Here is a 26,629-nt window from a genome sequence, read left to right on the forward strand (position 1 = left end):
CACTTACAGTACTTACCATAAATCCACCATCTTGGCCTACCATACTTCTGTCCACCTTCAAACTCACAAATACCTATACCCCGCTCAACATCCTATCGACAGTCTCGTTATATGACCATAACCATCCATCCATCCATCATCCAATCCTATACTGCCCCATAAGGGGCGTAGGAACCTGGGGCTAGGTAAGTTGGCCCTACCATACTTTTTTCCACTTTAAAACCCACAAATACCTAAACCCTCTCAACATCCTATCGACAGTCTCATCATATGACCATAACCATCCATCCATCCATCATCCAATCCTATATTGCCCCATAAGGGGCGTAGGAACCTGGGGCTAGGTTAGATGGTCCTGACATTTAAGACGAGAGTGACCAGCCTCACTCATCCCTGAGTGGCATTACATTAGCAATAAACCCCAACCACCCCTTGGATATAAACCTTCACCAGCTCAATCCGATTGGAGCATCGTTAATTACCCACTAAACCACCAGGAGCCAAAATTTGGTTATATGGTTACCACCCAGAGTAGTAAATGGTTTCCTGGCATACAGGAAACCATTTGGCTTGTCACTCAGTGTAGAATCACCCACAGGCAGAAGGAAGAGGAAAGAATGAAGGAAAAAAAGACAGAAGAGAGAGCATAAAGTCACCTGTAGGCAGAACGACGAGGAAAGAATTAAGGAAAGAAAGACAGAAGAGGATGAAAGGAAACATACACTCCCTTCATACCTTTTATCGACAAACTTCTTTACTCCAAATCTTTTACAAATTATATTACTGTATTTCTTAACCTATCCACTCCATGAAATCCATAAATATTCCTCATCCATTCATTTCCACTGCCCTTACTCCTGCCTTTTTCATTCTCAAGCCATACCAAAGCCACACACCCATGAGCTAGAATATGCACAACACACCATGAAATCCTTTGGCAGTCTTCAAATTCAGACCTCTCTTTAGTATCAACGTTTTCATACGGCCAACCACAATCCTTCCCTATGCCACTATACTTTCCCCTTCCTTTGCAATTGCAGTCTTCACATTCAGACCTCTGTTTAGTATCAATGCTTTCATATTGCCAACCACAATCCTTCCTTATGCCACTATACTTTCCATTTCCTTTGCAATTTTTCTTTCCCTTGTACTGTACCCCTCATCAACTGAAGTTTCACCATTCACCAGAATATCACACTGAATGTCACTATCTCTCAACAGCCATCCATTTACTCCTATCTCCATTTATTTTGCAAACAACATCCTCGCATTCACAATAATGGATCAATCTGCAAAGATCTTTTTCACTGTTAGCAAGCAACATAGCATCATCTGAAAGCATTACATTTAGATACACCAAACATTCATGTTTACCCACTGACAAGCAGAAAGAGCTCACAGAGCACATACCTACGCAATGCCATTAAAAAGGATCCAGATCCAGATCCGCCCCAGATTTAATCAATCCTTCCTTGGTGCATGGCCCACCTTTCCACAAAATTTCATTGAAATTCACTGAGAACTTTTGGAAATATTGTGCAGGACACTCTGGATCCAGATCCCCCATAAAATTAAATAATTTCTTTCTTGGTCCATGGCCCACCCTTCCACAAAATTTCATCAAAATCCATTCACAACTTTTTCAGTAATCCCAAACCCAGATCCATGGATATAGGAAACAGATCTGACCCAAAATCTAATCAATTCTTTCATGGTTGATGGCCCACCTTTCCACAAAATTTCATTGAAATTCACTGAGAACTATCTGAGATATTGTGTGGGATGCTCCAGATCTGGATCTGGATCCACTCCAAAATTTAATCATTTCTCCCTCAGTCCATGGTCCACCCTTCCACAAAATTTCATCAATGGACGTTCATAGCTTTTTAAGTAATCCTGCTAACAGACAGACAAACCAACCAAGGTCGGCTAAAACAACCTCCTTGGCAGAGGTAACTAGCCTTATTAGTCAATTATTAAAACCAGCAGCAAATAATTTGTATGACTTGTTGGGGGTTAAATACCACTCCCAACCCTTTCTCTATAACCTGAGTTTTAGGCTCTCTCCTTACTCCATTCCAAGATAGCTATCCTGAATAACAAGGTGATATCACACACCCTTGTGTGCAGATTACAGTAATTTTAAGAATGTCTGTGCCGACTTAAAAAAAAAAAAAAAAAAAAAAAAAAAAAAAAAGTGTTGATAAAGGTAACGTGGTTTGTGGTAGGTGTGGGCATACATCATTCACTCACTCATTGTAGTCTCTCTCTCTCCCTCTCTCTCTCTCATTTGACAGAACTGGATCACTACTAAACCTTATATACTGATTCTCTCTTTGTATCTCTGGAAACCATTTACTACACTAGGTGGTAACCACACAACCAAATGATGCCTGGTGGTCAAGTTGGTCAAGGCAATTCACCCAGCTGGAATCTGGAAGGGTTTCTATCTGATGGGTGGTTGAGGTTTGTTGTCGCATGATGCCACTCAGGGGCCAGTGAACCTAGTCACTCAGGCCTTTAAGCCCTTGGCTGCAAAGATAATTTTAAAAGGTCCAATCGACAGGCTGCGCCGATCCTTTTCATCCAGGAATCAATTTCAACAGTTGCACTCTGTATTTTGGCGCGAGTACTTTGTGTATTCATCCTCCCACCCAAATCATTCTTTTAGCAACCTCCACACCACATCATGCATTACATAACCAAGTGAGCCCAGTTTGCTTCCAAGAAGTCATGGTGTCTACAAGTGGTCCATTGCATTAGCCCCAGCCCTCAACTTCACTTGGTGTTACCAAGAAAAGAGATGCTAGAGGTCGTATTCCACAGAAAAGGAAGTACAGTATGCACCTACTAGTGATAGCAATTCTAGAAATTTTAGTGTGAAATACTGTATACTGTAAAACCTCTGGAAAAACAAGCCAGCACAACAAGCTCCAAGTGATGCCAACCCACCTATGTTACACCACCATGACTTTCACACACTTGTCAACTTCTAGCCCCTCTAGAAAAGTGACCGAACAATTGTAAATAAGTGACAGAGTAAATGTCTATCTCTCTATTGCCAGACGTCACAATCCTGCAAGGGGTGTCCATTTGACTCTGAGTTATTTGTTTTATGGGGAGGGGCACTAACCCTACACCAACCCACTTGTTGACACGTAGTAACTAACTAAAATATAAGGAAAATGAAAGTGTCTGGTGTAGGCTATGTAAATATCTTTAATTGAATTTAGCATTATTTACTATTACTAAGTAGTTTTCACAGTTTAGTATCACACTATTTTATAATGTTGGTAAAATAATTTGAAGTTAAGTGGCAGCAAGGAGGAATACTTGTGTGTCATGCGTAGGGCTAGAAGAGAGGTATACATGGCGAAGTCTGAGCCACAAAGACTTTTACATGATAACCTAAATCATAAGGAAAGGAAAAACATGATATTTAAGGTGGCAAATCAGATGAAGAGGGATAATCGGGATATTATAGGTGAGCAGTGAGTGAAGAATGATGAAGGAAGGGTAGTGGTGTACAATGAGGATATTAAAGATGTATGGAGAGACCATGATAGTCAGTTGTTGAATGAGGAGTTTGACTGGGACAGGGAAGGTTTGGAGCCAGCAGATCCAGTGTTTGGCCCTTGGCCTTTGATTGATGCTGCTACTGTGAGTAAGGCAATAGGCAGGATGAAGGTGGGGAAGGCAGCAAGTGTGTCTGGGTTGGCTGCCGAAATGTTGAAGGCCTCAGGAGATATAGGGGTGAGGTTAGCTACTGACCTAATAAATATGATTATTTATGAATGTGTTGTCCCAGATGATTGGCTGAAGAGTGTAATTGTAAATGTGTATAAAGGGAAGGGTGATGCCCTGGAAAGAGGAAATTATAGAGGTATAAAGCTTTTAGATCTGGTAATGAAGGTAATGGAGAGAGTTTTAGAAGGTATGATTACAGAAAGAGTGAATATTGATGAGATGCAGTTTGGGTTTTAGGCCAGGTAGGGGGACCACTGATGCCATATTCACTGTTCAGCTTCAGGAAAAATATACTGGTTAAGAAAATGGATCTGTATTTTGTTTTGGTTGATTTGGAAAAGGCCTTTGACAGAGTCCCTAGAGAGGTGGTGAAGTGGGCAATGAGAAAGCTTGGCTTGGAGGAGTGGCTGGTTAGGGTGGTTATGGCAATGTATGTGGGTGCTCGCACCCAGGTAAGAGTGAATGGAGATTTGAGTGATGAGTTTCCCGTGAACGTTGGTGTGCATCAGGGGTCAGTTTTGAGTCCCATGTTTTTTATCATGGTACTTGAAGCCCTCTCACGTGACTTCAGAAACAGACTCCCAGTGGGAGATGTTGTATGCTGATGATTTGGTGTTAACTGCAGAGAACGAAAGGGAAGCGGAGGAAAGGTTTAGGAAATGGAGAGATGGTATGGGGTTTAAGAGTAAATGCAGATAAAACAAAAGTGATATCATCTAGAGTTGGTGGTGGTACTGTCAAAGATGAGGGAGAGTGGCCATAAGCAGTTTGCCATAAGGGCGTGGGAAGTAATTCCATCTTGTGTGGTGTTTCTGATAAATGGGTGCACAAGAGGTGTAGTGGTGTCAGAGGCAGACTGCGAGATAATGCTGATTTTATGTATACGGAGTGTCGGGGAGAGCAGGTGGAGGATTGTCGGGCATGAAAGGATTGAACTTGCTGGTGAGTCTCTTGAGTGTGTGGAAGAGTTTTGTTATTTGGGAGACATGTTGTGTGCTGGAGGTGGGGCTGGAGCTAGCTCTGAAGAAGTTCAGGGAGCTCTTAACTCTCCTGAGATTGAGAGGACTCTCCCTATGTGCTAAGGGGTCTTTGTATGCAGCATGTGTTAGGAGTGTAATGCTGTATGGTAGTGAGACCTGGGCAGTAAAGGAGGAGGATATTTGTAGGCTCAGACATACAGAAATGACAATGATTAGGTGGAAGTGTAGTGCGTCCCTGCGTGCAAGGTCTGGGGGGGCTGGGTTTACAATGGAAGAGTTGAGAGGTAGGATGGGACTGGAGTGTATTGGTGTTGTGATGAGGAGTGGTAGATTGAGATGGTTTGGCCATATGGAGGGGATGGGGGATGATAACTGGGTGAAGAAGGTGAGAGGTGTTAATATTGGGGGTGGGGTTATGAGGGGTAGACTGAGAAAGACATGGGACAAGGTCATTAAGTGTGACCTCAGGTTTAAGGGACTGAACAGGGAGGCTGTAATAGATCATGCAGCATGGACAGCTGCTATTGGGTGACCAAGGCCGACGCATGCAAGCATGTTGGAGCCTTTAAAAACAACACAAAAAATGAAACAAAGTGAACCATTCAAGATAATGCAAAGAAAGTGATGCACATAGTGGTGCATGGTCAGGAAATACGTGCGGAGAGAAACGTGGGTGATGGTGCATGACAGACAACTACAGCAGGGGGGTAGGGGAAGTGTTGCTTCCACCTCTCTTTACAGCATCACAGGATTATCTAAACATTCACCGATGTGCTTATAGGTAAGAAGAAAGGTTTCACTTTCTTGTGCATGTTTTATTTTTTATTTTTTATCTTGCATATTAATATGAGAATTATTGCACTGGAAATGTGTAACTTTTGTGTGGCTTGCCACAACAAGGGTATTGCTCTCATCACCTTAACCGCAGTCAAGGAGTTAATGTCAGGGCTAAGTAACCTAGCCCCGAGCCCCTACATTCCTGATTGAGAAAGGGGGGGAGGGGGGAAAGACTGGATGATGGTGTATGGATACCAAAGTGATCCTGTGATCATCATCATCATTTGGGGGAAGGGGAGGGAGGGAAGGGAAAATCACAATGATGCTGTGATCATCGTCATCATCCTGACCTCTTCCTCCCACCTAAGGATGGGTGAGGGTCTAGTAGGCAAGGAGAGAGAACAAACAAGACAGGGTGACTATAAGGATAAGCTTAATTCACAAAGGTTACTGAGCAAATACATGCCTGTCAGCAACTGTGCTTTGCGAGGAGGGACAAAAGTTGCACTTTCCATCACACATCTCTCCCTCTGCTCATACAACTTACATGCATGCACATCTGTGCATAATATATATATACAGTATACTATGATAATACAGTAATATATATTGTGTGGCCAGTGGGGGAGCCCATCATCCACTCAAACAGTGTGATGGTATTCTATTTCAGGTAACTCTACACTGAGTGACAAATTATTTCCTGTAAACCAGGAAATCATTTACCAGTAATAAACTGGGTGGCAGCCTTATAAGCAACCAACACGTGTTCCCTACAGGTCAACAAGTGGGTTGGCGGGAGGTTAATGCCCCTCCCTGGAAAACAATTTACTAAAAATACAAACAAGAAGCCTCAGATTAGGACGGACCAACAGGTGATGACCAGGGATCAGACATAGGACATGGTATGGATGGCAACATGATATGTAAGGGGTGTGAACGATGAGGTGAAAGAGAGAGAGAGAGAGAGAAAAAAAAAAATTGTCCAGCTGCTTGAGGGTGCAAAAATGGACATATGTGGATCAACTGAGACTGGCGAGGTAAGAGTGTGAGAGAGTGGGAGTATGGACGGAGTATATGCATGGGGATAGGTGAGAATGACAGAGCAAAAGAGGGTGTATGTATTACTGTGTGCAAGAGATGGAAGAATAGGAGAGAGGGGGAATCAGATGGTTCAAGGATTGTGTTGATACAACTGAAACTGGGAATACAAACATGGACGTGTGTGTGTGTGTGTGTGTGTGTGTGTGTGTGTGTGTGTGTGTGTGTGTGTGTGTGTGTGTGTGTGTGTGTGTGTGTGTGTGTGTGTGTGTGTGTGTGTGTGTGTGTGTGTGTGTGTGTGTGTGTGTGTGTGTGTGTGTGTGTGTGTGTGTTTGTGTGCGCACACGCGTGCACCAATGCAAGATTGTGCAAGCAAAGTAAAAGAGGAGTTCTGGAAAAATATGGATATGTGCATGGAAAAGTTTGAGAGGAATGAGAGTGTTTCTGACTGAAGATATGAATGGAAAGGTAGGAAATGTGAAGGTGGATGGAGTAGCTGGTGAGTGGGATGTGTTTGCAGAAGTGGATGAGAATGGCAGTGGTCTAATGCACATCTGCATAGGGAGGGGATTGGTGACAGCCAATACCCTCTATAGACTCAAAATGATCCACAGGTATATGTGGCGAGTGATGAGAAGGGTGGATGGTGATGGTGAACTAAATGAACACAAGGCAATGACTGATTATATGTGTGTGGATGACAGAATAAGAAGGTATATAATGAAAGTAAGAACATCCAAAGGTTGGAGGAGTGGATTTTCAGACCACCACTTGGTGGTAAAAGTCAAGGTTCAAGTGCAATGGAGTAATAGAAGGAGGGAAGGAAAGGAGGAAGTACTTCACACAATGAGAGGAGAAAAGTTGCAAGATGATGGAAAAAAGGCAGAATACAAATGAGCCATGGAGGAGCGATTGGATAAATATGATTTGGAACAGGTTGGGTAGGTGGAAGGTGTGTGCAAGATTTTCACAAAAGAAATCTGTGCAATATGTGAGATGGTGTCTGGGGTGAAAAAAAAGATGAAAGCGAGCGCAAGGAACAGCATGGTGGAACGAAGAGGTAAGACAAGCTGTGGCACAGAAGCAGAAAATATATGATGAGTGCATGGGAAGCACAGGCACTGAGGAAGTTGAGAGATGGAAGAGTTATATGTACCGAGAAAGGAGGAGGTAAAATGATTAATAAGAGTGAGTAGGAAGAGAGTGGATCAGGAATTTGGAAAGAATCTGAGTGTAAAGTGGAAGGAATGTAAGAAATTGTTCTCGGAGGTAAAATGAGTTAGACAGAATGATAAAGAACTTAGTAGGGAAGTGAAAAACAAAAATGGTAGACTGATAGTGGAGAAGGGAAAAAAAGTGAGCAGATGGAGAGAACACTTTAAGTAATTGTTCAACGTGGAAAATTAAAGTAATGCGAGTATAAGTGGCTGGGGAATGGTTGGGAGGAGGAGGGTCGTGAGAAGGGAGGAAGAGATCAGTGGGATGGAAGTAGTGGAGGCAATGAAGAAAGTTAAAATGGGGAAAGCCCAAGGAATTGATGGTGTGGAGAAATGATGAAGCATGGGGGAAAGATAATAGGAGAATGGATATGAAAGATGTGCAGACTGGCCTGGGAGGAAGGTAGTACCGGAGGATTGGAAGTCAGGTATATAATCATTTCCCTATACAAATGAAAAGGGGAAAAAGAAGTGTATGGTAATCATAAGGGCATTTGTCTTCTTACTGTAATAGGCAAAGTATTTGGTTGGATACTTACTGACAGAGTTAGGGAAATAACAGAAGAATCAGTTGGGGAGGAACAGGGAGGTTTTAGGACGAGAAGAAGCTGAGTAGATCAGATATTCATTTTTAGGTCTTTAGTGGAAAAGTTTCTAGAGAAGGGAAAGAAGTTGTTTGTGGCCTTCATGAATTTGGAGAAAGCATATGACAGAGGGGATAGACAAGGAATATGGAAAATACTGAGAATATACAGAGTAAATGGGAAGTTGTTCAGTGGTGTGAAGTGTATGTAGAGGGTGCTAAGAGGCTGTAGCGCGTGTGATAGTGAACAAGTGAATTTTTCTACCTGAATGTTGGACTGAAACAAGTATTTATCATGTCTTCATGGTTGTTCAATCTTTACATGGATCAGGTTACAAAAGAGATACAAGGTAGAGCAGTGGAAGCTGGAGTGACCCTAATGAGAAAGGGCAGCATTTGGAAACTTCCTGTACTGTTGTTTGCAGATGATATAGTATTGTTAAGTGAAGACAAAAGGGAACTGCATGGCATGGTGAATGAGACTGGGAGTGTATGTAAGAAACAGAACCTAATGGTGAATGTAGGGAAGAGTAAACTTATGGTCTTCAAGAGAAATTAAGTCTCTGAATGTATACTCACACCAAAAAGTATCAGTGCACACTTGACACAAAGCAATTTGAGACATGGACAGTGGCTACTGGGAACTGAACAACAATTTTTTTCCCCATGCTGATAAACTTGCTCTCTAAAGGATGCAATATATGGCTTGTTTGTGACATTTTCTAGTCCGTATTGTTATTTTATGCATACCAATGTAGTTACAAATATATCTTACCGAGAATTCATGAGCTATAATGGTCATTTCGGATATCATCGTGCCTTACCTGTGCGGTACGTTGTGAAGTGACTGTACAGTGAGGTTGGATGATGAGGAAATGAAAAATGCAAGTGCATATAAGTACTTGGGTAATGTGATGAGTAAGGATGGGAGTTTGGAGGATGAAGTGCTTGAAAAGGGTACAACGAGGAAGAAAGGTGGCTGGTTCTTTGAAAGCAGTGATAAGAAATAGGGAAGTGAGTATGGAAGTAAAAAGTCGCACCTTCATAGAATCGCAATACCTACTGTACCGTAACGTATGGAAGTGAAGCTTGGACCTTGTTGGAAAGACACAAGTCAAGAGTGAGAGCAGTGCAAATGAGCTATTTGAGGTGAGCATGTGGAGTTACATGGAGACTAACAAAATGAGGAACTGAAGGAGCGTTGCAGTGTGGATGTGGATGTGATAGAAAGTTTTAGAAATACAATGAGGTGGTTTCGCTATGTGGAGAGGATGGAGAATGAGAGACTAAAGAGGAGAGTGTATGTGGGTGAAGTGGAGGGGGGAGAGGGAGGGGGAGGCTGAGGATGAGATGAAGGTGTGGAGTGGAGAGATATATGAGACATGGGGATGTGAGCTGGGGGGAGGGCAGTGAGATGGCAGGGGATGGGGCAACATGGAGGCAATTTGTTTATGGCCACCTCTTACAGGATAATGGCAAGTGGCAATAGATAGATAGATATACTGTACATCTATCTACCTATCTATTGCCAGACACCTCAATCCCATTCGGGGTGGCCACAAACAAATTGCCTCCACGTAGCCCTGTCCCTCGCCATTTCACTGCCCTGCTCCCAACTCACACCCCCTTCTCTCATATACCTCTCCACCCCATCCCTCCATCTCCTCCTCAGCCTCCCCCTCCCTCTCCCCCCCTCCACCTCACTCACATACACTCTCTTCATCGGTCTTTCACCCTCCATCTTCTCCACATGGCCAAACCACCTCATTGTATTCCTCCTAACGCTTCCTATCACATCCACATCCACACCACAACACTCCTTTATATCCTCATTTGTCAGCCTGTCTCTCCATGGGACTCCACAGGCTCCTCTTAAATAACTCATTTCCACTGCTCTCACTCTTGACTTGTGTCCTTCCAGCAACGTCCAAGCTTCACTTCCATACGTTAGAGTTGGTATCACAATACTGTCATGTAGTAACTTTTTCACTTCCATGTTCACTTCCCTGTTTCTTATCACTGCTTTCAAGGAACCAGCAACCTTTCTTCCCTGCTGTACCCTTTCAAGCACTTCACCCTCCAAACTTCCATCCTTACTCATCACACTACCCAAGTACTTAACGTGCTCAAATTTTTCATTTAATCACCATCCAACCTTGCTGTACATTCACTGACTTCACCTCTCTCAAAGACCATCACTTTACTCTTCCCTACATTCACCTTTAGATTCCGTTTCTTACACACTCTCCCAAACTCATCCACCAAGCCTTGCAGCTCCCCTTCGTCTTCACTCAACAACACAGTATCATCTGCAAACAACAGTACAGGGAGTTTCCAAACACCACCCTCTCTCACCAGGGCCACTCCAACATCCACTACCCTACCTTGTACCTCTTTTATTACCCCATCCATGTACAGATTGAACAACCATGGAGACATGACACATCTCTGTTTCAACCCAACCTTCAAAGAGAAAAATTCACTCAGTTAACCATCCACACGCACTGCAGCCTTAGCACCATCATACATACTCTTCACAGCATTCAACAACTTCCCATCTACTCCATATATTCTTAATAATATCCACAATCTTTGTCTATCCATCCTGACATATGCTTTCTCCAAATCCATCAAAGCCACATACAACTTCTTTCCCTTCTCTAGAAACTTTTCCACTAAAGATCTAGGAATGAATAACTGATCTACACAAACTCTTCCCTTCCTAAAGCCTCCCTGTTCTTCTCCCACTAATTCCTCTGTTCTTTCTCTAACTCTGTCAATAAGTATCCTACCATACTCTTTTCCTATTATACTAAGAAGACAAATGCCCCTGTGATTACCACACACTTCTTTTTCCCCTTTTCCTTTGTACAAGGGAATAATTATACCTGACTTCCAATCTTCTGGGACTCTACCTTCCTCCCAGGCCAATCTGCACATCTTCCATATCCATTCTACTACTATCTCTCCCACATGTTTCAGCATTTCACCACACACTCCATCAATTCCTGGGGCTTTCCCCAATTTAACTTTCTTCATTGCTTCCACAACTTCTATCCTACTGATTTCTTACTGCCTTCTCACTTCCCTCCTCCTCCCAGCCATTCCCCAGCCACTTATACTTGCATTACTTCCATCCTCTATGTTCAACAATTCTTTAAAGTGTTCTCTCCATCTGCTCACTTTTTCTCCCTTCTCCACTAGTAATCTCCATTTTCATCTTTCACTCCCCTGCTAACTTCACTTCCACCCTGTCTTACTCTCTTCACCTCTCTCCAGAACATTTTCTTAATGTCCCTCCACTTTACACTCAAATTCCTTCCAAATTCCTCATCCACTCTCTTCTTACTCTCTCTTACTAATCTCTTCACCTCTCTCTTTCTTTCTACATATAACTCTCTCTTCCGCCTCTCAACTTCTTCCACGCCCCTATTTCTCATCCATTCATTGTATGCTTTCTTCTTTTGTGCCACAGCCTATCTCACCTCATTCCACCACGCTGTTCCTTGCACCTCCCTCCGTCTTCTCTTCATCCCACACACCACATCACATGCTGCACATATTTCTTCTGTGAGTATCCTGCACACACCTTCCACGTCCCCCATCTGCTCCAATTCGTATTTCCCCAATCGTTCCTCCACCTCTCTCTTATATTCTGCCTTTTTCTCATCCTCTTGTAACCTTTCCACACACCTTGCAACTACTCCTTCTTCCCGTCCTTCCCTTCTTCTATTTCTCCATCTTATTTGGATCTTGATTCTGGCCACCACCAAGTAGTGGTCAGAAAGTACACTCCCCCAACCTCTATAAGCTCTTGCATCCATTACACATCTTCGCATCCTTTCATCCACACACACATAATCAATCATTGCCTTCCTTTCATTCAGTTCACCACCCACCCTTCTCATCACTCGCCATGTATACCTGTGGATCATTTTATGCCTGAAGAGAGTATTGGCTATCACCAACCCCCTCCCAGCACAAATGCCCACTAACGCACTGCCATTCTCATCTATCTCAGCAGGCACACCCAACTCACCAACTATTCCATCCACCTTTACATTCTCTACTTTACCATTCATATCACTGTTCAAAAACACTCTCTCATTCCTTCCAAACTTTTCCATGCACATTTCCACATTTGTCCAGAACTCTTCTCTCACTCTGCTTGCACGATCTTGAATTGGTGTATACACGCACACAATCGCCTACATCTGTATTCCAACTTTCAATCTTACCCACACAATCCTTGACCCAACTGGTCCATACTCTCTTATGTTCTTCTTCCATCTTTTACTCACAACTATACACACGCCTTCTTTTGCCCTCTCATTCTCACCTACTCCTGCACATATACCCCATCCATACTCCCATTCTCTCACACTCTCACCTCTCCATTTAGTTTCAGTTACTCCACATACATCAACTTTCGCACCCTCAAGCACTTGGACAATCTCTCTCTCTTTCACCTCTTACATTCCATGTTGCAATTACCATGTCCTTTGTCCAGTCCTTGGTCGTCATTCTTTGGTCAGTCCTTGTCTGAGGCTTTTTGTTCGTCTTTTTAGTTAGTTGTTTTCCGGGGAGGAGCACTAACCCTCTGCCAACCCTTTTAGTCGCCTTGTACGACAAGCAGGGATACTGGGGGGGAGTATTCTTGAAAAAAAAAAAACTACCCCCAGGTACTGTACATACAACTTATATTTATACACAGTGATCCCTCAGTTATTGCGGTTTTCATTTTCACTACGAGATGAAAATCTGCACTCCTGCTGTTGTAGCACATTTCTCACCTAAAGAACATCATCGCATGCCTCAGCTTATTTCTGCTGACAATGATGATTTAGTCTGTGGTTTCTGATGGTATGTGATGAGACCTTACTCAAAGAGTTAATCGCTGGTGGAGGTGACCACTAACTCCACCTCCCTAGCCTTGGAACCCCATGCCTCAAAACTCTAAGGTATATGTTTCTTCCTTAGTGTCCCCTTTCATCACTTTTTATTAGCCTAACCATGTCTATGTGTGTATTTGGTACTTACCATAACAGTATATACAGTATGTATTTAGTGGGTCTAAACTGTCATAAATGGGAAAATCTGGGTTGACAATTAGGGTGCCTGGTATCAATTAAGATATATTCCAAACATTCTACAGTACCTACCGGTACTCATTATTGTGCACCACGTTCGGTACCAATTATGTGCAATCCCAAGGGATCAGTTTATTTATATATCGATTTATGTACTGTATATGACTGACCCCCTGATGTCAGGTCACATCTGAGGACGTGTAGTTGACAGGCGCCAGTTCACGTCTGAGCATGTTTTCATATTTCACAGGCATGTTTCAACTTAAAAGTGTGCCAAACTCACTGAGAATGGTGTGGCAGGCTCTCTTATGCACCTGACAGTGCTAGGAAAGGTTAGCTGGGACAGAGGTGGGACAGGGGGGGAATGGCAGAGTAAATGCATACTGACTGCAGTCAGCCACCCATACACTAGTAGATATACATCAGCAGAGGGTAAGTACATGTTTTTTTTTTTTAGATTGTTTGTAGTAATCAGGGCAATCCAGTTGAACTGAGCCAGTGAAAGTTTATATCCAAGGGATGGTTGGGGTTTACTGTTCATGTAATGCCACTCAGGGATGAGTGAGACTGGTCACTCTCACCTTATGTGTCAGGAACAATGTGCCTAGCCCCGGGCTCCTACGCTGCTCATGAGGCAATGTAGGATTGGATGATGAATGATAAATGAATGAATGATGAACAGATCATTTGTAAGTGATTTTTATGAAGGTGGGGGAACATAGTAAAACCTTGATAACTCGACCCTGCAGAAGGCAGAATTTCCAGCAAGTCAAACTCTGACCTAGGAGTAACTTAGTGTTTATTCAAAGGGTTTCCTTGTAGTTTCTTATATTCCAAGTGCTTAATTTTAGTTTATCATATCTAAAGTGTTAGGAATGCTAAAGCGGTGTGTGGTGGGGCAAGAGTAACAACAAAGAAGAAAGGTACGGCATGGTGGGAGGAAGAGGTTAAGAGAGCAGTGGAGGAAAAGAGGAAGAAGTGGCTAGAGTGGTTACAGGACAGGGGTTCGATTAAATAAGAACTGAATATTTTGAGAGCAAGAAGTATGTAGAGAGACTAATGAAGGAGAAAAAGGAGGAGGTAAATGATGATCTATGAAAGAAAATGAATGCAAATTACACTGAAAAAAGGAAGTTATTTTAGAAAAAGGTGCGGAAACATAGAAGTGACAGCGGCAAGAAACATGAAAGTGTGAAGGATGTAAGTGGCAGATTATTAACCCATGGCGATGAAGTAGGGACCAGATGGAAAGAATATTTTGAAAGCCTGATGAATCAGAACAAAGACAGCAGAGCAGTGGTAAATATGGTTGGTTTTGGGGGTGTGCAGAGGAGGAATGCAGTGCCAGGAAATGACACACACGCACAGGTGAAGAACACTATGAAGCGGCTGAAAAATGGGAAAGCAGCTGGGGTTGATGAGGAGTATGCAGAGATGATTAAGAGTAGTGGAGGGAGCAGAATGAAGTGCTTGTTGGAGTTATGAAAGTAGGCATGGATGAGTGAAAATGTGCCGGCAGAGCAGAAAAAGGCTGTGATCGTACCCCTGCACAAAAATAAAGGCGAGCGATGTGAGTGCAAGAATTATAGTGGCATAAGTTTATTGAGTGTGATAGGGAAGGTATATGGAAAAATTATTATGAAGAAAATATGAGAGATATCAGAAGTCCTAGTGAGTGATGAACAGAGTGGCTTCAAGAATGGAAGAGGATGTGTGGATCAAATATTTGCAGTAAGACATAGTGGAGAAGGCTTGTGAGACGGATTATAAGGTGTTTATGGCATTCATGGATCTGGAAAAAGCATACATTAAAGCAGACAGAGAAGGACTGTGGAAGGTTTCGCACATGTACGGTGCAGATGGTAAGCTGCTAGGTGCCATCAAGAGCTTTTATGACGGTAGTGAAGCATATGCAAGGGTAAATGGGCATCTAAGTGAATGGTTCATGATTGGTGTGGGAATGTGACAAGGTTGTGTTATGTCTCCATGGTTGTTCAATATGTATATAGATGGGGTGATGAGAGAAGTAAAAACACGAGTAGTGGAGAGAGGGATGACGTTGGTAACGAATGGTGATGGATGGAATATCTCAAATTTTTTGTATGCTATGATGCAGTACTGCTTGCAAATACTGCACAAGAACTTGGTAGACTGGGACAGAGTTTTGCTAATGTCCGTGAGCATCGTGACTTCGAGAGTAAATGTAGAAAAGAGTAAAGTGATGGTTATCGAGAGAGAAGGTGAATCCCAGTGTGATGTTACAGTGAATGGAGTGAGACTGGAACTGGTGAGAGTGTTCAAATACCTGGGTACAGTGATAGAAAAGAGAAATACAAAATGTGCAAAAGTGGAAAGCAGAGTGACACAAGGAGGGAAAGTAGCTGGTGCTATGAAGGACCTGATAAGAAACAGGGGCTTGAGTGTTACAGCTGCACAAGGCTTACATGAAGAATAGTGCCAACTTTAACATATGGATGTGAGACTATGGTGTGGCATGAAAAAGAGTAGTCATGAACAAGAGCAGTGGAGATGGGACTGCTGAGGCATGTATGTGGAGTATAGAGAGTGGGTAGGATACGAAATATGATTTGTGAAAGATGCAGAGTGAGGAAGTCAGTGGACACCAGAATCGAGGAGAGTATACTGAGATGGTCTGGTTATATGGAGAGAATGGAAAACAATAGTGGTAAAAAGGTATATCTGAGTGAATTTGAAGGAGGGAGGAGACGAGGTAGGCCAAGGAGAAGTTGGAGGGATATGGAGGATGAGTGTGTGAGGAAGAGGTATGGAAGTCGATGAGGAGAGGGGACTGAGGAGAGATTGAGCTGGCTGGATGAAATGTTGTGAGAAGAAGTGCATGATCAGGGATTTGGCACCCCTTTTTAACGTGACAGCATTCAGACTGACTCTGTTGGATACGTTTATGTGAAGCTACAGAATGTGGTGAAAGTTTTTGAGGTATCAGACAGAGCCAGGATTCCGGGGGCTTGAATGATGAGTGAATAGAAGTGTGGCCCATTGGACTGGGCAAACTTGGGCTGTCTGGACACTGCTACTCCTCATCCTGCTCCAGGGTGGGAAAAGAGGTGCGGATGATATGATGATGATGTTACATTTAACTGATTATTCAGTGACATAAACAAGTGCAGGACTTTACATAGTAAAGTGACTTGCACCAATCCGCCGATGCAACCTCCTAGCCTTGCCTACCCTATGACATGCACTGAATTGTTTTTACTGTTTATTTTTATTGCTTTATAAATGCTTCTTTAGTGTTGATAAACAAGTAATCATATATAACTTGCAACTGGAGCTCCCGTTTCATCAGCCCTCAGGACTAATTCCTGACCATCCCTCTTTGCTGAACATTTTAAGTGTCTCAGTAACACACAGAGTAGGCCAGCATGCTCTCCAATACAAGTTTCTCTATCAACACCAAACTACATGCACCCCAGGGGGGTGGGGACCATAAATGTCCCCACCTTGCGCCCCTCTCCTGGTGATGACTCGAGCTGCCTGGCACCACTGTCTGATTCACTTCTTCATTTCTGCAACATTCGTGGCATTTCCTCTAACCTTCGCTCTGTTGAGCACCACCTCTCCTCCTCTAAACTTCACCTTCTTTTCCTAACTGAGACTCAGCTGTCTGAGGCAAATGACAGCAAACCCTTTTCTGTATCCTCCTACTTTCTCTATACTCACTGCAAAACCAAAGATGGCTGTTGTGCATATATACGCAACAACTTATCTTGCTCACGTGTTCCTGAACTCGATTCTTCTGAATTCTCTACACCCCAGCTTTGGCTTTCCTGTCATTCTCTGACTAAATATATCTGCGCTGTTTACTAATCCCCTAATTCTACTATCAAAAATTCTTTGACTATCTTACTTTTACGATGGAACAGATTCTATCCATTTCTCCTTTCTCTGAAATCTCTATTCTATGAGATTTCAATGTTCACCACCACCTTTGGCTCTCCTCTCCTTTCACTGATCCACCTGGTGAACAAGCCTACATCTTTTCTTTCCTTAATGACCTAGAGCAGCTTGTACTGTACAGCACCCTACCCATATCCCTGACCACCTTGAAGAGAGCTCCAATATACTTGACCTGGGTCATTCGAGGTCACCAGTAGTGTTCGCATTTTTGGCCCAGACAACACCAGGTACCCCTGCAGCCCAATTTTTGGCATGACACTCACATGGCGTCCAGTTTGGACATAGGCTATGTGAGGTTGACCTCTGAGGTCACTTGAGGTCACCGGTAATGCACGATCAAATGATGGGCCAGCAGCCGAATTTTTGGCATGGAGACTCTCACGACCTCCAGTTCAGACACAGGTTATGTAAGGTTGACATCTGAGGTCATTTGAGGTCACCGGTTGGAGGTCATCTGCGGTCACCCCTAATACACACTTGAACCACTAGACTCAGCAGTCCAATTTTTGGCATGGAGACTCACATGATCTCCAGTTGGGACATAAGAATATGAGGTTGACCTCTGAGGTCATCAGAGGTCACCAGTCAGAGGTCATTTGAGGTCACCGGTAATAGTAAACAAGTTCACAAAAATACTGTGCGATAATCTGCAAAGCTGAAACAGAAAGTTCCTGGACCTCTTATAATCCCTCTTCAAAAGCATTAGAGGTACGCACACTCAAAAAAGTACCATTACACTTTCTGCATGATACAAACTGACACCACGCATGAAACGTTTGATAACAGTTTTCCTCCAACCCTACCAAGACAGCTGGATTGTTCAGTCTGGAACTCATCGGACCCATCTGTAATGATACTTTTTTGAGTGTGTGTACATGGTCTTCCTGGAGCTGAATGAAAGATTGAACTAGACCTCCAGTTACAACACAGGCTATGTGAGGTTGACCTCTGAGGTCATTTGAGGTCACGGGTTGGAGGTCATTTGAGGTCACAGGTTGGAGGTCATTTGAGGTCACCGGTATTAGTAAACAAGTGCGCGCAAATACTGTGCGTTAGTCTGCGAAAGCTGAAATAGAAAGTTCCTGGACCTCTTATAATCCCTCTTCAAAAGCATAAGAGGTACAGTGGAGCCCCTCAGATAGCGCTTTTTTCAATAGCGAATCCACGGATAGCGATAGGAAAGAAACTATCTCATAGCAATTAATGCCGCATGGTTAGTGTAAATCCGCTAGGTATTTAACATGTAGCGCGTGGGTGGGCAGAGTTGCCAAGGTCAGACCTGGTCAGACCCTGGTAACACTAACAGTGAGTGTGAGTCTATCCTCACTCAGTTCACTGACCCACTGTTTATCCATGCGCCACGCATTCATTCAACTCGTCGCAGTCTCGCCATTGTTAAAGTCTTTTGTGACCTTCCATTTATTGTCTGGCTACTGAGTGTTCTATTATCATGGCTTCAACTTTGGGGGCTTACCCAAGTGGTGGCGGTGGCCCTGGGAAAAAAAACAGGAAGTGCAGGTAGTGTAAAAGTGACAAAAAAGGCCAGAGAATACACGCGTGGCAAGCCAAAGAAACAATACAGCGTGGAGGAAAAGAAAAAGATAATTCAGATGACTGAAGATGGTGCAAAGACATGTGAAATTGTTAAACTGTTGAATTTGCCAGAATCGAGTGTAAGAAACATAAGAAAGAAAAAGGATGAGATAAAGGCAGCAATAAAAACCACAACAAAGTATTTTATGGGTGGTGCAGGTGGAGCTAGACGGGCCATGCATGACACTACCGAAAAAAACAGACTCCAAGTGGTGACTGAACATTATGTAATGAAGTGGTTGGCAAAGGCAATTAAGAAAAGAAGCATGTGTTGATGGACCAGAAATTTCTGCAAGGGAAATAGTAGTGTACCAGGGACTATGTGCAGAAAAAAATATCTAAAATCCTGCTCCTTTCAATGCCTCACGTGGGTGGCTACACAGGTTTAAAAAATGCTGCTGGGTAAAGCTGACTTTCTACCAGGGTGAGGTTGCATCTGCAGACAGTACAGCTGCACAAGAATTTCCCCAAATTGCAAAGGCTATTATGGAGGAAGGAGGGTACACCCCAGATCAAGTTTTTAATTGTGAAGAGACTGGGATGTACTGGAAGAAATCACCCAAGTCCATCTATGCCCACAGAAACCTTCGTCAGGCTGCTGGAACCAAAATGGCCAAGGATCGCTTCAGTGTCCTGCTTTGCTGCAATGCTTCAGGGGACTTCAAAATGAAACCCATTATTGTCTATAAATATGCCAAACCACATTCCTACCGCCACTGTGATAAAAACAAACTCCCCAACTGTGTGTGGTACTCAAACAGCACTAGATATTTGACCTCAGGCTTTTCTATTAAGTGGTTAGACGAGATTTTTGTGCCCCAGACTCACGAGTATTGCAAGAAGAAAAATATTGACTGGGAAATATTGTTGTTCCTGGATAATGCACCCAGGCACGCTCGCTTCATGGTAGACCGCCATCCTAGCATACAGGTTGTTTTTATGCCTGCCAACACTACTGGCAAAATTCAACCTTTAGACCAAGAGTTAAATGCTAACACTAAAACTCTTTTTCTATGGCAAGCTCCACAGCAAACTGAGGGAAAAGACTGATAACTTTCGAGAACTGAAGGAGATCCAAGAGGCTAATTCTAGTGACAGTGAACCTGATCAAGACACAAGTCAAGAGGAAGAGGGTCATGAGGAAATGACCGTCAAGACCTTTTAGAAGTCTTTTAACATAAAGTATGCAGTGGATTTGTTCTGTGACGCTTGGCACCAGATCAAGCCACCATTGCACACGCTTGGGCCCCCCTGCTTACACATTTGAAACAGGCATGCGAGGCAGCCAGGCATGAGCTGCAGGTGGTGGTGCATGAGACTGCTGACGTCATCAGAACTGTGCTGGGACTCTCGTGTGTGTCTGACAAAGAAATCGTGGACTTGATAGGAGGTGAAGATCATAAAGGAATTGCTAAGGAGATGCTGAACCAAGATGAGGAAGAGGAAGTGCAAGAAGATATGGAAGAAGAAACCAAATGAGACAACAGAGAAGGATTTGTCTGAAATCTTGGCCATACTGTCCGAAGTTCAAGACAAGGTAACCACTCTCCATTTTAACTGTCGAGACCAAGCCCTAGTGTGTTTCAGAGACCTGACAAAAACTTTCACCAAGAACCTGAATGACAAAATAAATGCAAGGCTCCAGACACTAATCACATGATTTTTAGGAGAGCAGCAGGAAAGGTTTGAAGCACAAAGACAAGCCATTTTGAATGCCTCATCAGATGAAGAGGACGATGTCGACATGCCCCCTGTTCAGCTCGAGGAGGACCTATTTGATGGTTGGGAAGATGAGGAAACAGAGGCCCATCGCATCGAGAACGAAGTTCGTTTGCGTGTGTTACGATGTGAGGGACGAGAGGAAGACTAGGGACGAGAGATGGAGAGTGAGCAGAGTCAGGGCCGTGGCCACTAGGCTGCTGCGGTACAGTAACTACCCAGCACGACGATAACTTTGACAATAAAGAGCAAAAGTGATTTAAAAGTTTGTTTATCCTTTTGCATGTTAAGTGTAAGTTTATTTTATCAGTGTTCACTGTGGGAATTTAGGGTTTAGTTGGAGTGCATGCAGTATTTATTTTTTTGCGACTCTAGCAGGTTGCCACAGTATGATAACTACAATTGATAACTATATTTATCAGTAAGAAGCACTCAAAACGAATTAAAAGAAAGTTTGTTAATCTTCTTTGAATATGTAGTATACGTTTATCTTATTACTGAAGAAATATGATGTGATATTAATGGTTAACCCCTAAAACGCGGCCATGGACAGCCGACCCCCCCCCCCGGGTGGCGGGGTTGGATCGCGGTCTGAGTACCTGTAGGAAAATATTAGCCAAAAATCAGAGATTAACCCTAGAACATTATACTTGGTATGGCAGATAGTACTTACATTCAGCTTTCTCCAGAGACAGGTGTTGAGCCTTCGTGGACTACCCAAGGACTTGTGGAGACTTGCAAAGAGCTAGAACTCGCCATAATGTCACTTTGAAAACCTGTGATAAACTGACGCTAAACAGGGGAAAACCGCGCGAAAAAAAGCTAGCGTGACAACTGGGGAAACAAGCGTTTCCTATTAGCATAAACTGCTTGTGAGAGGAGAGTGCAGATTGACAGTTCTGAGCAGTCAGCGCGCTGCCATATATCACAGACAGGCTAGCCAGGCCGTGGGGGGGGGGGGACGCGATACTTGGCAACAACGGAGGTCAGTAGTACAAAGGTCAAGTATGCTAATTGTAGCTAAAGGGTGGCAGTACTGATAGACAATACCAGCTGCAACATGCTTGCTCGCGTTTATTCAAAATTAACTCAAATCGCAAACACGACGATCCGCCATTATGTCCTTTTTCCATCGTCGCAAAAGCGACGATCCGCGTTTAAGGGGTTAATGGAGGAAATTAGGGGTACAGCTGAAGGAGTCCAGGACCGTATTAATTTTTTTTAGGTTAGAAGTTTGCCCCTCAGATAGCAATTTCATGGACAGCGGCCATTTTGGCGGACTAATAAGGTCGCTATCCAAGGGGCCTCACTGTACATGGTCTTTCTGGAGTAAAAAGAAACATCGAACTAGAACAACTTGAATTAGATTGTTCATGGTTTTGGCCCGGCGATGCCAGGTACCCCTGCTAGTATCATGTAATATTAAAATTTTCAAACCCACATCTTTTAGCACTTCTGGAAACCCTTCTTCACAATCTGCCTTCCTCTTGGTCAATATAACCCCAGAAACTACCCAAACCTTGTTCACCACACACATTGATCTTCTACACACCTGATTTACTCACCTGGGACAAATTTACATGTAAAAGTATCAAATTACATCTACATTTTGCCAACAAACCAAACATTGAGAATCCTTTCGTAGGATCAATGTTCACTTCCACAACGTTTCTAGATTAGCATCGTAGCTATGAATAATTAAGAGGAAATTGAAGACATGGTGTGCAAATTCATACATATATACAGATCAGGCCATGAACCTTAACATAAAATTATTAAAAAATAAATAATAAAAGTTATCCAAGCAAAATGAATTCTACAAAAATAATATCAAAGAAATTAATCCATTCACTATGATGGCTCTCCTCAAAGCTGGAATAAAAACTAAGCAAGAAAATTAAATTAATACATCACTACTGAAGAAGTTACTACCTTACCCCTACAGTATCAGCTTTATCCCAAAGGAAAATAAAACACTATGGCATTAGGAAGAATATACTAGGAAGACATCACACTGAAATGAATAAACTGCAATGTATACTCTGCTCGTAGTAACACTGTAGTAGTATTCGCGTTTACTCTATTCACAGTAACTGAAATACAGGCATACCCCAATATCCGCACCCCAATAACCAAATACTCGTTACACCAAAAAGAAATTGGGAAAAATTCCCCCAGAGGGAAGGGGGGTTTCAAGAATACTCCCCCAGTATCCCTGCTTGTCGTATGAGGTGACTAAAAGGGTTGGTGGTGGGTTAGTGCCCCACCCCGTAAAAAGAACTAACTAAACAAGTGAATAAAGCGCCTCGGACCAGACGGACCATACGTTAACGACTAAGGAACGGACAAAAGACATTCTGAGGGTGGGGACATGGAATGTGAGAGGAGTGAATGACGAAGTGAAAGAGAGAGAGATTTTGCAGGTGCTTGAGGATGCAAGAGTGGAAATATGTGGACTGACTGAAACTAAATGGAAAGGTGAAAGGGTGAGAGAATGGGAATACGGTTTAGGAATATGTGCAGGAGTTAATGAGAATGAGAGGGCAAGAGAGGGAGTATGTCTGATGATAAGCAAGAAGTGGAGGAAGAATATGAGAGAGTACGAAACAGTGGGTGCAAGGATTGAATGGGTGAGAATGAAAGTAGGTATACAAGCGTAGGAAACTGTGTGTGCGTGTGCGCCGACAGAGGACCGAGTGGCAAGAGTGAAAGATGAGTTTTGGGCGAGTGTAGAAGCATGTATGGACAAGTTTGAGAGGAGTGAGAGTGTGTTTTTGATTGGAGACATGAATGGCAAAGTCGGGAATGTACGAGCGGATGGAGTGGTTGGTCAGTGGGGTGTGCCAGCTGAAGTAGATGGGAATGGTAGTGCTTTGGTGGACATCTGTGCTAGTAAGGGGTTGGCAATAGCGAACATCTACTTTTGGCATAAGATGATCCACAAGTATACATGGAGTGTTATGAGGAGGATGGATGGTGAACTTGTTGAAAGAAAGGCAATGATAGACCGTGTGTGCGTGGATGAGCGAATGAGAAGACAAGTGGTGGATGCAAGAGTATGGAGAGGGTGGGGGAATGGAATCTCGGACCATCACTTAGTGATGGCAAAGGTAAGGCTGCAAGGAAAATGGTTGAAGAGACAAAGGGGAAGACAGGAGGAAACAGCTCCTGTGAGAAGAGTGGAGAAACTGCATGACAGTGAGAAAATGGCAGAGTATAAGAGCACAGTGGAAGAAAGATTGGGAAGGTATGAGTTAGAGCACATGGAAGAGGTGGAAGACATATGTAAGATATTCAAGGAAGAGACAGGCGCATTATGTGAGGTGGTTTGTGGAGTGAGGAGGAGATGCAGAGGTGTGCAAGGTGCAGCATGGTGGAATGATGAGGTGAAACGAGCTGTGGACCAAATGAAGAAGGCATATAGTAAATGGCTAGCTAGTAGAGGCAGGGGAGAAGATGAGAGAGAGAAGAAAGAGGTACATGTGAGCAAGAGAAGGGAGGTGAAGAGATTGGTGAAGGAGAGTAAGAAGAAAGTGGATGAAGAGTTTGGCAGGTATCTGAGTGTGAAATGGAGGGAGAGTAAGAAATTGTTTTGGAAGGAGGTAAAGAAAGTAAGGCAGTGTGAAAGGGGTAATAGTAGGGGAGAGAAAGATACGAATAATAGATTGTTGGTGGAGAGGAGAGAGAAATTGAGGAGATGGAAGGAGCACTCTGAGGATTTGTTGAATGTAGAGAGTGAGAGCAGTGTGAGTATAAGTGGTTGGGGAATGGCTGGGAGAAGGAGAGAGGAGAGGAGAGGAGGGAGGAAGAGATCAGTAGGGCAGAAATAGTGGAAGCAATGAAGAAGATAAAGATGGGAAAGGCCCCAGGAATTGATGGAGTGTGTGGTGAAATGCTGAGGTATGGGGGTGAGATTGTAGTGGAGTGGATATGGAAGTTATGTAGATTGGCTTGGGTCTTTTAAATATTCGTTCCATCCGTAATAAGATAGACTATATTAATGAAACTCTAAATCAGTATGAGCTTGACATACTGTGCTTGACTGAAACCTGGTTGTATGAGTCTGATATCGATATTATTCGTAATGCTTTGCCTAAGACACATTCTATTATTAGTATTCCCAAGCCTGCTGCTGACTATCTGGGAGGAGGCGTAGCACTCATCTACTCGGCAGCACTTGCAAACGTTTCTCTCATTGACTCAGACCTGACCCCATCTTCATTTGAATTTATGGAAGTATTAATAAATTTCCATCAGAATACCATTAGAATTGCAACTGTCTATCGACCAGGTCATCCAGGCAGTGATCGAGGTTTTATGGAGGAGTTTGGGCAGTTTCTTGAAGGGTTTTCTCTTAAACCTGGAGGAATTCTTGTTTGTGGTGATATCAATTATTGGGTTGACAGTCCAGAGTCAAAACCATTTTCTTCAGAATTCCTTGAGTTGATCACCCAGAACAATTTTTTCAATCATGTGAGTAATCCAACTCATGTCTCAGGACATGTCCTTGACTTGATCTTGTCCCCTGTTGGTTGCAGGTGCGTATCAGATGTGGAGGTTGACTCATTTGACCCCCTCATCTCTGATCATGCTCTGATCACTCTTAGTTTTGATGTCCTGAAATCCCCTTCATATAAAAAGGTCATCAGGTTCAGAAATTACAACAATGTTGACCACCAGTTGATGTGTTTTGAAACTGATCAACGTTTAAACTCCATCGATTCTTCAAGTCTTTCTTCTGGTGAATTGGTTGATATTTACAACAACGAGCTCAGGTCAATTTTTTACCATTATTGTCCTGAGGTAGTAAAAACAATCACTGTACGTGATAATTCTCCATGATATGGTCCATCCACTAATTCTTTGCGTAGACAACGTAGAAGGGCAGAACGTGAGTGGTGCTTGCAGCAGACCGAAGTAACTCGTTTGCATTATGTTTTTGTGAGAAGAGCAGTCGTTCACACTGTAAAAACCCAAAAGGCTAGGTATTATCAAAATAAAGTTGATTCATGTGGTGGTGATCAAAAAAAAGTCTGCAGTTGTGATCAATTTGGTTGGTCGGAGGAATGTAATTCTTAAACCAACGTCTGTATCTGATGCCCAATTGGCTTCTGATTTTGCTTCATTTTTTACAAGTAAGATATTTTGCATAAGAAGTGATTTAGACAGCAGTTCTTCTAGTGAAACGTACTCAGCTGACTTCCAGCCACGGTGCACCGGGGATCATTTGCTTTCAACATTTCATCCACTGGATGTAAACAAAGTCAAATGTTACATCAGAGAACTTAATAAAACATTTTGCTCACTTGATCCGTGTAACATGTCACAACTGCCTGATGTGTATGAGCACGTTGCAGACTTTCTCTGCAACATAATAAATAGATGCTTCTTAGAAAGTAATTTTATGCAGTCTAAGAAACGTGCTTTGCTTAGGCCCCTAATTAAGAAACCTGGCCTTGATGTCAAGAGCATGACAAACTATCGTCCCGTCTCTAACCTGTCTTTTTTACCCAAGATTATTGAGTGGGCCACACTCGATCAACTCTTACCACTACTGGAACACAACAGAGTTGTTCCTGTTCTTCAATCAGCATACAGAAAATACCATTCAACTGAAACTGCACTAACAAGGATTCAGAGTGACTTGGTGGCAAACACTTGTAGTGGGATGTCCTCTCTCCTAGTTCTGTTGGATCTGTCTGCAGCTTTTGATACAGTAGATCATAAACTATTGTTGGATGATCTGTATCTTTATGGCATTCGTGATAGTGCCCTTTTGCTCCTTCAGTCATATCTGTCGGACAGATCTCAGAGAGTGGCTGTTGATTACGCTAGCTCTGATTCTGCTCCTCTTCTATTTGGAGTCCCTCAAGGATCAGTTTTGGGTCCAATTCTATTTACTATCTACACAAGTAGATATGTTAAGACGTCAGATATCAACGATAC

The 26,629-nt window shown here is 43.0% G+C and overlaps 1 protein-coding gene across 4 annotated transcripts in view; it reads right to left on the reverse strand.

The window, feature by feature from the left end:
- Window positions 1-26,629, reverse strand: part of LOC145414592 (uncharacterized) — a 260,262-nt gene that overhangs the window by 179,764 nt on the left and 53,869 nt on the right. The window lies entirely within an intron of this gene.

This window comes from Coenobita brevimanus, chromosome 100, assembly GCF_032717465.1.
Source record: "Coenobita brevimanus isolate Jiangsu-jjx chromosome 100, ASM3271746v2, whole genome shotgun sequence".
NCBI classification, from domain to species: domain Eukaryota; kingdom Metazoa; phylum Arthropoda; class Malacostraca; order Decapoda; family Coenobitidae; genus Coenobita; species Coenobita brevimanus.